This window comes from Bubalus bubalis, chromosome 20, assembly GCF_019923935.1.
Source record: "Bubalus bubalis isolate 160015118507 breed Murrah chromosome 20, NDDB_SH_1, whole genome shotgun sequence".
In the NCBI taxonomy this organism is placed as follows: domain Eukaryota; kingdom Metazoa; phylum Chordata; class Mammalia; order Artiodactyla; family Bovidae; genus Bubalus; species Bubalus bubalis.
The window spans coordinates 20,010,576-20,018,470 of NC_059176.1; the positions used below are offsets into that span (position 1 = coordinate 20,010,576).

At 37.0% G+C, this 7,895-nt stretch overlaps 1 long non-coding RNA gene across 1 annotated transcript; it reads right to left on the reverse strand.

The window, feature by feature from the left end:
* Positions 1-1,917: 1,917 nt before the first annotated feature.
* LOC112580833 lies at positions 1,918-6,747 on the reverse strand. Its single transcript, XR_006546967.2, has 2 exons — positions 6,541-6,747; positions 1,918-3,702 (listed from the first exon to the last, which is right to left on the reverse strand). It is a non-coding gene; the product is annotated as an uncharacterized LOC112580833 (long non-coding RNA).
* Between the last annotated feature and the right edge of the window lie 1,148 nt (positions 6,748-7,895).

Below are 7,895 nucleotides of genomic sequence, written 5' to 3' on the forward strand. Positions count from 1 at the left end.
TTTTTAGATTTTTTTTTTCTTAAGGTAGCCTCTGTAATTATTTAACTATTAATATGAAAAATTGTTTTTACATGCTCTTATTGGGAAGAAAATATTTGCCATATTACAAAATCAAATAATTTATATACAATTATATATATTTTACTTACCATAAAGATATTTTTCCACTCTGTCTTAATGATGAAATTATGTTTGAAATTAGGTAGCACAAGTATTTCATCTTTGCTCTTCTTTTTCTCAAAAAGAACTTTGATTATTCTAGAATCTTTGCTTTTCTATATCAATTTTAGTATCTGCTTGTCAATATATATATTTAACAAGCCAATTGGATTAAGATTGTATTGTGCTGAAATGCAAAATTCAGTTTAGAGAAAATTGAAAATAATTTAATTTATTTAAATTCATGAAAAGAGAACATGATATATTGTTTAACATTTCTAAGTAATATTTTTTGTAAAATATTTTTTCTAAAATTTACTGTCATTTTCTAAAGTGATACTGCATAATTTGGTTTAGATTTATTTCTAGGCATTAGCTATTGTCTTGGTGGTATTATAAGTGTATATTAAAATTATTTTCCAAATGTTAACTGATATTATGTAGAAATACAATGACTTTTTCTACTTCAATACTGTGCATCCTGTCATATTGCTAAGCATATGTAAGATCTAGTGTGTTCAGTACAATCAATAAGACTTTCTACTCACAGAAGCATATAATATATGAATAAAGGCAGCTTTACTTCTTTTCTTTAATAGTTGCATTGAGATATAATTTAATACCATAAAGCTTATCCATTTAATGTGAACAATTCAAAGGCTTTTAGAATATTTACACAATTGTGCAATCATCACCATAATATAATTTTAAATAATCTCCCTTTTAAATTTTGTCTTTGATATCTTTTTATTACCTATCACATTCATATTTATATTTAAATTATTTAATAGAAATGGCAAGAACAGATATCCTTGATTTTTTGTGATCAAAGAGAGAAAGGGCTTAGTCTTTTACTATTTAAGTATCTGTGCCCTGTAGTTTTTCTTTTTAATACCTTTTACCAGGTTTTAGATACATTTATATTGAAACTTCTCATTTAAATAACCTTAGATCTTATAGATAATGACTATATTCTTTAAAAATTATTCAGCAATTCTAAAAAGAAACTTAATCTTTGTTCTTTTTTGTAAAGAAGGGCCTCTAATTCTATCAGGTTTCCCACATGGCATTAGCAGTAAAGAATCTGCTTGCCAGGGCAGGAGATGTAAGAGACACAAGCTCCATCCCTGGGTAGGGAAGATCCCCTGGAGGAGGAAATGGTAACCCAATCCAGTATTCTTGACTGGAGTATCCCATGAACAGAGGAACCTGGTGAGCTACTTTCAGTGCCAGCTGGCAAAGTTGATCAGGTCCCGAGAACGTGCACGGCGGGGCTGAGAAAGGAAACTAAAGCAAGAGAAATCTACAACAAAGATGGGGTCGAGAGGTTCAGACACGTCTCCACGAAGGGACGCAGTCTGACACCAACTTTATTCAGCGTCTCATATTTATACAGAAGAGTGTGAGAAAGACAAGACAGTTGACATTTTTTCTTGGTTGACCTATACATCTTACAAACAGTCACAAGAAATCTTGAGAGCATGGGAATGGCACCCTGTTATTATTTCTTACACCAGATAACATTTCCCTGTGCGTGAGAAGTTTGTCCAGAACTCCAGGTGCCTGCAGTAAATAAGCGCCTAATCTCTGGGGTGGCGGGACAGAGAGCTATATTTGCAAGCAAACCCTCAAGGACTGAGGCAGCTCCCAGAGCTGTGTCCTTCAGACAAAGGACCCCGTTCTCACGGGCAGCTCCCCGCATCTCCCCCTTTCTTTTTATATAGGCGCACACTTATATGTTTTTTCAACCGCAGACCATTTTCATAGATAGAAGCCTTTATTATCCATAGATCATCAATAAGTTTTTTAATTAAACAAGGTGTAAGAAATAAAACAGTTAAAATTATTAAGAATAGTCCTCTTATGGCTGTTCTCAAGTACTAAATACTATCGACGGTAGGTACATGTCGAAAAAGTTTTTTAACAAAAGACTCAGCTCTTTTTGCAACATCCAAATCAGGTCTAGGCGCATTTTTAATGTTCATTATTTTTTGATGTAGATGTAGCAAATCTAAGGAAATATTTTCATTATGTCAAATACCTTCTAAATGAGCTTTTACCTTATCCCAAGCAGTTATACTGTCATTATATTTTTTTGGGGTAACACAGATCCATCGAAAATCGGCATGACATTGTACCTGTAATCTCAACTTTATACTTTGAACCTCTTTACCTAAAAATTTGATAACATCAAAAAGGGCATTCAATCGATCTTTTAGCTTTTTGTCAATATTTTTTTGAGTCCCCAGGGTAACGGATACATTTTGTGCCAGATTATTAACAAAAGTTGCAGTTTGCACTGATTGTGCCAGGGTCAGGGCTGCAGTAATCGAGGAAACAATAAGGGTTACCAAAGCTACAAATCCCAGAATTATCAACCCTATTCTCTTGTGATAACGCATTAAAGCACCCTCTACTTTTCTCCAAAGTTCAAGTCCTCTTTTATCATACCAAGACCCATTAATCTTTATAGGAACCATAACAAAAGCAGGCTGTCTTAAGACTAAAACCCTAGTTTGATTAGTAATTTTCCTAATGTAGTTAGTTAAGGTACAATTGTTATAAGTTACATCATAATTTTGTAACCCAGGTTGTATATTTATAGATCTTACTAGTAAAGCATAAGGGTGAGGTACACATGTACGAGGGTACCTCATGGTGAGATTCTATAAATAACCGTGTCTCACTTTCGATCCCACCTGAAGGTAGGAACGCTCACATTCAAGGGCAGCAGCTAATTTCCAGATTTTTGTTTGGAACACTTTAGAGCCGCCTAAATTCCAAATATGGGATGCAAAGTTTTTATTGTCTTGAGCTCCAGGGTTTCAGGCCGAGTCTGGAGACCAGTCCCACAGTGACTCATTTGTCCCAAATATTTTATAAACCGTAGCAGTTCCATCTCGACACAGTTTTTATGGTGCAGCAGTGACTCTTCCCCTTGTTCCAAAGTCACAGAAAGAGATATCTAAAGGACCAGTTCCATTACGACGTTGAGGAGTTCCAGATTCTTTCGTTACTCCAGGAATATATAGGCTCCAACCATTGTCATAATCAGCCTATCCTGACTCTCCAACAAAAAGACATCTTGTTGAATTAAAATATCTAGACAGACAAATAGGTAAGCGATCAAACACTCCATGATAAGAGAAATTAACTTGATTAGGAATAATATGTTTATCTGAAAAACCACCTAAAGCCACAGTATCATTAGTGTATATGGGAATGGACCGACCCTCCCAGCCCACTGGTTGGAGAAGGGGAGGATCTGGAAAATAAGCCCAGTAAGCATTTGAATATTTTTTAGAATGTGCAGTATTAATCTGATTTAAGATAATTAATAAGGTTATCAGGAAGCTTAAAGGCGATATCGGATCGCCCTGCACAGCAACACGATTTTGCGTCTCTCGCATCAATGTCTGAAGTTGTTGCCGAGATGGTAATTCATCATGTTCTTGAATCATCAATCTCCTCATCTGGTTTACTAGAGATCGTCTCCGCCATGCGTACCAACCTTTCCGGCAGCCAGCGCGGCGCTTCGGCATCCTGTGGGAAAACACAAACATGCCCTCGTCCACAGATTATTACTGGATCTGGTCCATACCATTTTCCCACAAGTGGGTCTTTCCAAAAGACTTTAGGTCTTATTGTTTGCACATCAAAGTTCCAAAATCGCTGTGCTTCTGAACGGCCACATATATCCAATTGTAAAAAATTTAGAACAAATAAAGCATGGTTTAGAGAGTTGGAGGTGGTATTGGGATACAATTTTCCCTTTTTTAGTTTTTGCAATTGATGTTTGAGAGTTTGATGTGTCTGTTCAATAATTTTTTGACCTTGAGGATTATAAGGGATACCTGCTTTATGTGAGATAGACAATTGTGTACAAAATAGTTGAAAATTTTTTTCAGTGTATCTTGTACCATTGTGTGTTTTTATAGTCTTAGGGGTTTTTATAACAGCAAAACATTTAATGTAATGAGCTATACAATGTTTGTTAGCTTCTCTGGATTGTAGAAAGGCATGTAAAAAGCCAGAGAAGGTGTCAATAGTAACATGAACAAATTTTGTGTACCAAATTTAGGAACATGGGTAACATCTATTTGTCATATATTGTTTGGCAACAATCTTAGGGGATTAACTCCATAATGGGGGACGCTAAAAAATTGAGGACATGTTTGACATTGTTTAACAATCTGACTGGCAGCTTTTTGAGTAATGTCAAATTGAAGTCTTAAGCTATTGTTGTTTTGATGGTGTAAGCTGTGAGAAGTCTTTGTCATTTGTTTTAATGAAGGAAATATCATACGTGTAGCTTTGTCAGTCAAAGCATTGTCTCGTGCTAAAGGTCTAGGAAGTCCAGAGTGAGCACGAATGTGACCGAAATAGTATTTATTAACTCTGGAACAAATTAAATGTTGTATATCACGAAAAAGAGTTTGGATAGTAGAATTTAGGGTACCAATAAATGGAACAGTCTCAATAGTGTTTAAGGCTCTTATGATATATTGACTGTCAGAATATAAATTAAATGGAGCAGAGATTTGTAATAAAGTCTGAAAAACGGCAAATAGTTTTACTTTTTGAGCAGACTTATAATTAGTACGCCAGGTGGTGGTATTGTCTTGTATAATCAAACTAGCTATTTTATTAGAAGAGCCATCAGTAAATACAGTTAGGGCGTCAGCAAGGGGCTGAGAAACAACGATTTTTGGGAAGAGAAATTGGTGATAGTGAGCAAATTGTAAAATTTTATCTCTTATTTCGCTTTTGTTGTTGATACAGTACTTTTTTGATTGTCTTTTTCTGTAATGTCGCGGCCAAAGTTATGTCTTGGACGTACGAAAGGCCGATATCGGCACAAATCTGTATATAATCAGGTAAGCCTCCCTTTTTTCTGTAAGGTCTCAAGGCAGCTTGACAAGCCGAATTGGCATTTTCATAAGCAAGCTGTTTAGCCAACACCATCTCTGTCTGTTTATCTCTTATCACTTTATCAATTGTCTCAAGCAGGCGGGCAACAAAATCTTGATATGGTTTATCTGGCCCCTGGTGATCTTCAGTCTTTTTATCAGAATTTGGAAGTTTTTTCCATGTTCGTAGAGCCGCAGCACTAATCTGAGGGTAGGCTCCAGGCAAATAATTAAGTTGACTATTAGTGTCTCGATAATTTCTCTCTCTCACCATCATTTCATAAGTGGTGTTTAGTCCCTGTCACCGATTGATATCAGCTGTGATCCCACACTGCTCAGCAAACTCAGATTTCCATAGTAAATAATCTCTTCCAGATAAACAAGCTCCAGCGACCTGTTTTTAATCATTAGGTGGCAGATTTTGATTTTTTTAAAGCCTCTATAATAGCCTGAGTAAACGGCGCAGTTGGGCCGTATTGTGTACAAGCCATTTTTAACTCTTTTTGTTGTTTAAAGGGCAGCGGTTCATAATATCTCTGTTGTTGAGCATTTTCAAATACTGGATAGATTTCTGAAAACCTGGGAATATGTTCTCTTTTTTCATTAGCTCGCTTAATCGCTTGTTGAAGAGGAGATAATAATATCTCACTTTTAATTTTTATGTTTTTACCGGGCAAAGAAGCAGGGATAGATATAAGCTCTCGCGATTTTACAAAAGGTGGAGGTGGATCAAGCCCAGCAAGAACCAAGGGAGGACATGTTGGAGGCACAGGCTGGCTGGAGTGGGAGTCTCCCTGTGTATCTTTTTTTACTGTTATAACAATCTTTTGAATTAAATTTTTCAGCTGTTTTTTAGAAAGCCCTGAATGTTTTAATTTTTCTTTTCCCGAGGGGGATTGTATGTTAACCATAATCTCTTAAGGCATATCTTCTCTATGGTACTGAGCCGCTTGTTTATTTAACTCTTTTTGTTCATCAGAGCTTAACACATCATCACTCTCTCCAGCCTTACAAGCTGTTCTCTCAGGCACAGCATAAAGCGGCTCAGGAGGAGGGGCGGAAGGCTCTGTAACTTTGGGTCCTGTGGAATCCCTGAGCGCCGATTGAATTTTATGTCTCTCACGTTTAGGATCTAGACAGTCTCTTATGAGAGTCCACAAAGAAAAAGCATCTACAGGGACACGATTGGGACCATGTAAGGAATAATATGTCTGTAATTGTTTTTTTTACTTTTTTTAAGTTTTTAGACTAATTGTTCCTTCCTCTAGAAACCAGGGACAAACCTCCTCTATAAAAAGTAAAAACTTTTCTAGCTGTAACTTATTTACATGGATTCCCCTACCTTTTAACATAGTTTTTAACATATGTACAAATAACTGGCGGCTATTGCCTTGTCCCATGATTTATTACTCTTGACAGTAACACTCCCTGCCCTTTTACTTTAATTAATTAGGAATTCTTCTTTACTTACCTCAATCTTGGCGGGCAGCGGCCATCGTCACGCTCCGATTCCCGAGTCCCTGTCCGGGCGCCACCTGCCGGTGCCAGCGGGCAAAGTTGATCAGGTCCCGAGAACGTGCACGGCGGGGCTGAGAAAGGAAACTAAAGCAAGAGAAATCTACAACAAAGATGGGGTCGAGAGGTTCAGACACGTCTCCATGAAGGGACGCAGTCTGACACCAACTTTATTCAGCGTCTTATATTTATACAGAAGAGCGTGAGAAAGACAAGACAGTTGACATTTTTTCTTGGTTGACCTATACATCTTACAAACAGTCACAAGAAATCTTGAGAACATGGAAATGACACCCTGTTATTATTTCTTACACCAGATAACATTTCCCTGTGCGTGAGAAGTTTGTCCAGAACTCCAGGTGCCTGCAGTAAATAAGCGCCTAATCTCTGGGGTGGCGGGACAGAGAGCTATGTTTGCAAGCAAACCCTCAAGGACTGAGGCAGCTCCCAGAGCTGTGTCCTTCGGACAAAGGACCCTGTTCTCACGGACAGCTCCCCACAAGCTACAGTCCATGGGGTCACAAAGACTTGAACACGACTGGGCATCTGAGCACATAGCACAGCTAATTTTATCATTGACTATAAAAACACACAAAAATACACATTTATTTTATTTTATTTTTAAACTTTACAAAATTGTATTAGTTTTGCCAAATATCTAAATGAATCCACCACAGGTATACATGTGTTCCCCATCCTGAACCCTCCTTCCTCCTCCCTCCCCATACCATCCCTCTGGGTTGTCCCAGTGCACCAGCCTCAAGCATCCAGTATTGTGCATCGAAACTAGACTGGCAACTTGTTTCATACATGATATTATACATGTGTCAATGCCATTCTCCCAGATCTTCCCACCCTCTCCCTCGCATATACACAATGGAGTATTACTCAGCCATTAAAAAGAATACATTTGAATCAGTTCTAATGAGGTGGATGAAACTGGAGCCTATTATACAGAGTGAAGTAAGCCAGAAAGAAAAACACCAATACAGTATACTAACGCATATATATGGAATTTAGAAAGATGGTAACAATAACCCTGTATACGAGACAGCAAGAGACACTGATGTATAAATACATATTTTTTATTTAAATAATGTATACACTTGATAAAAAAATAATACTGTTGATGGGTTAATAATGAAAAGACGTATGCCTTTGCTCCTAGACTATCTAGTTTATAAATTAAGAAAATGCTTTATTTTTTAAAGAGTATTTTATTTTATCTATAGTTCTAAAATACATGTTTAAATCACTAGTCTTTGACTTATCCTTTTGGCATGCTGCTGCTGCTGCTAAGTCACTTCAGTC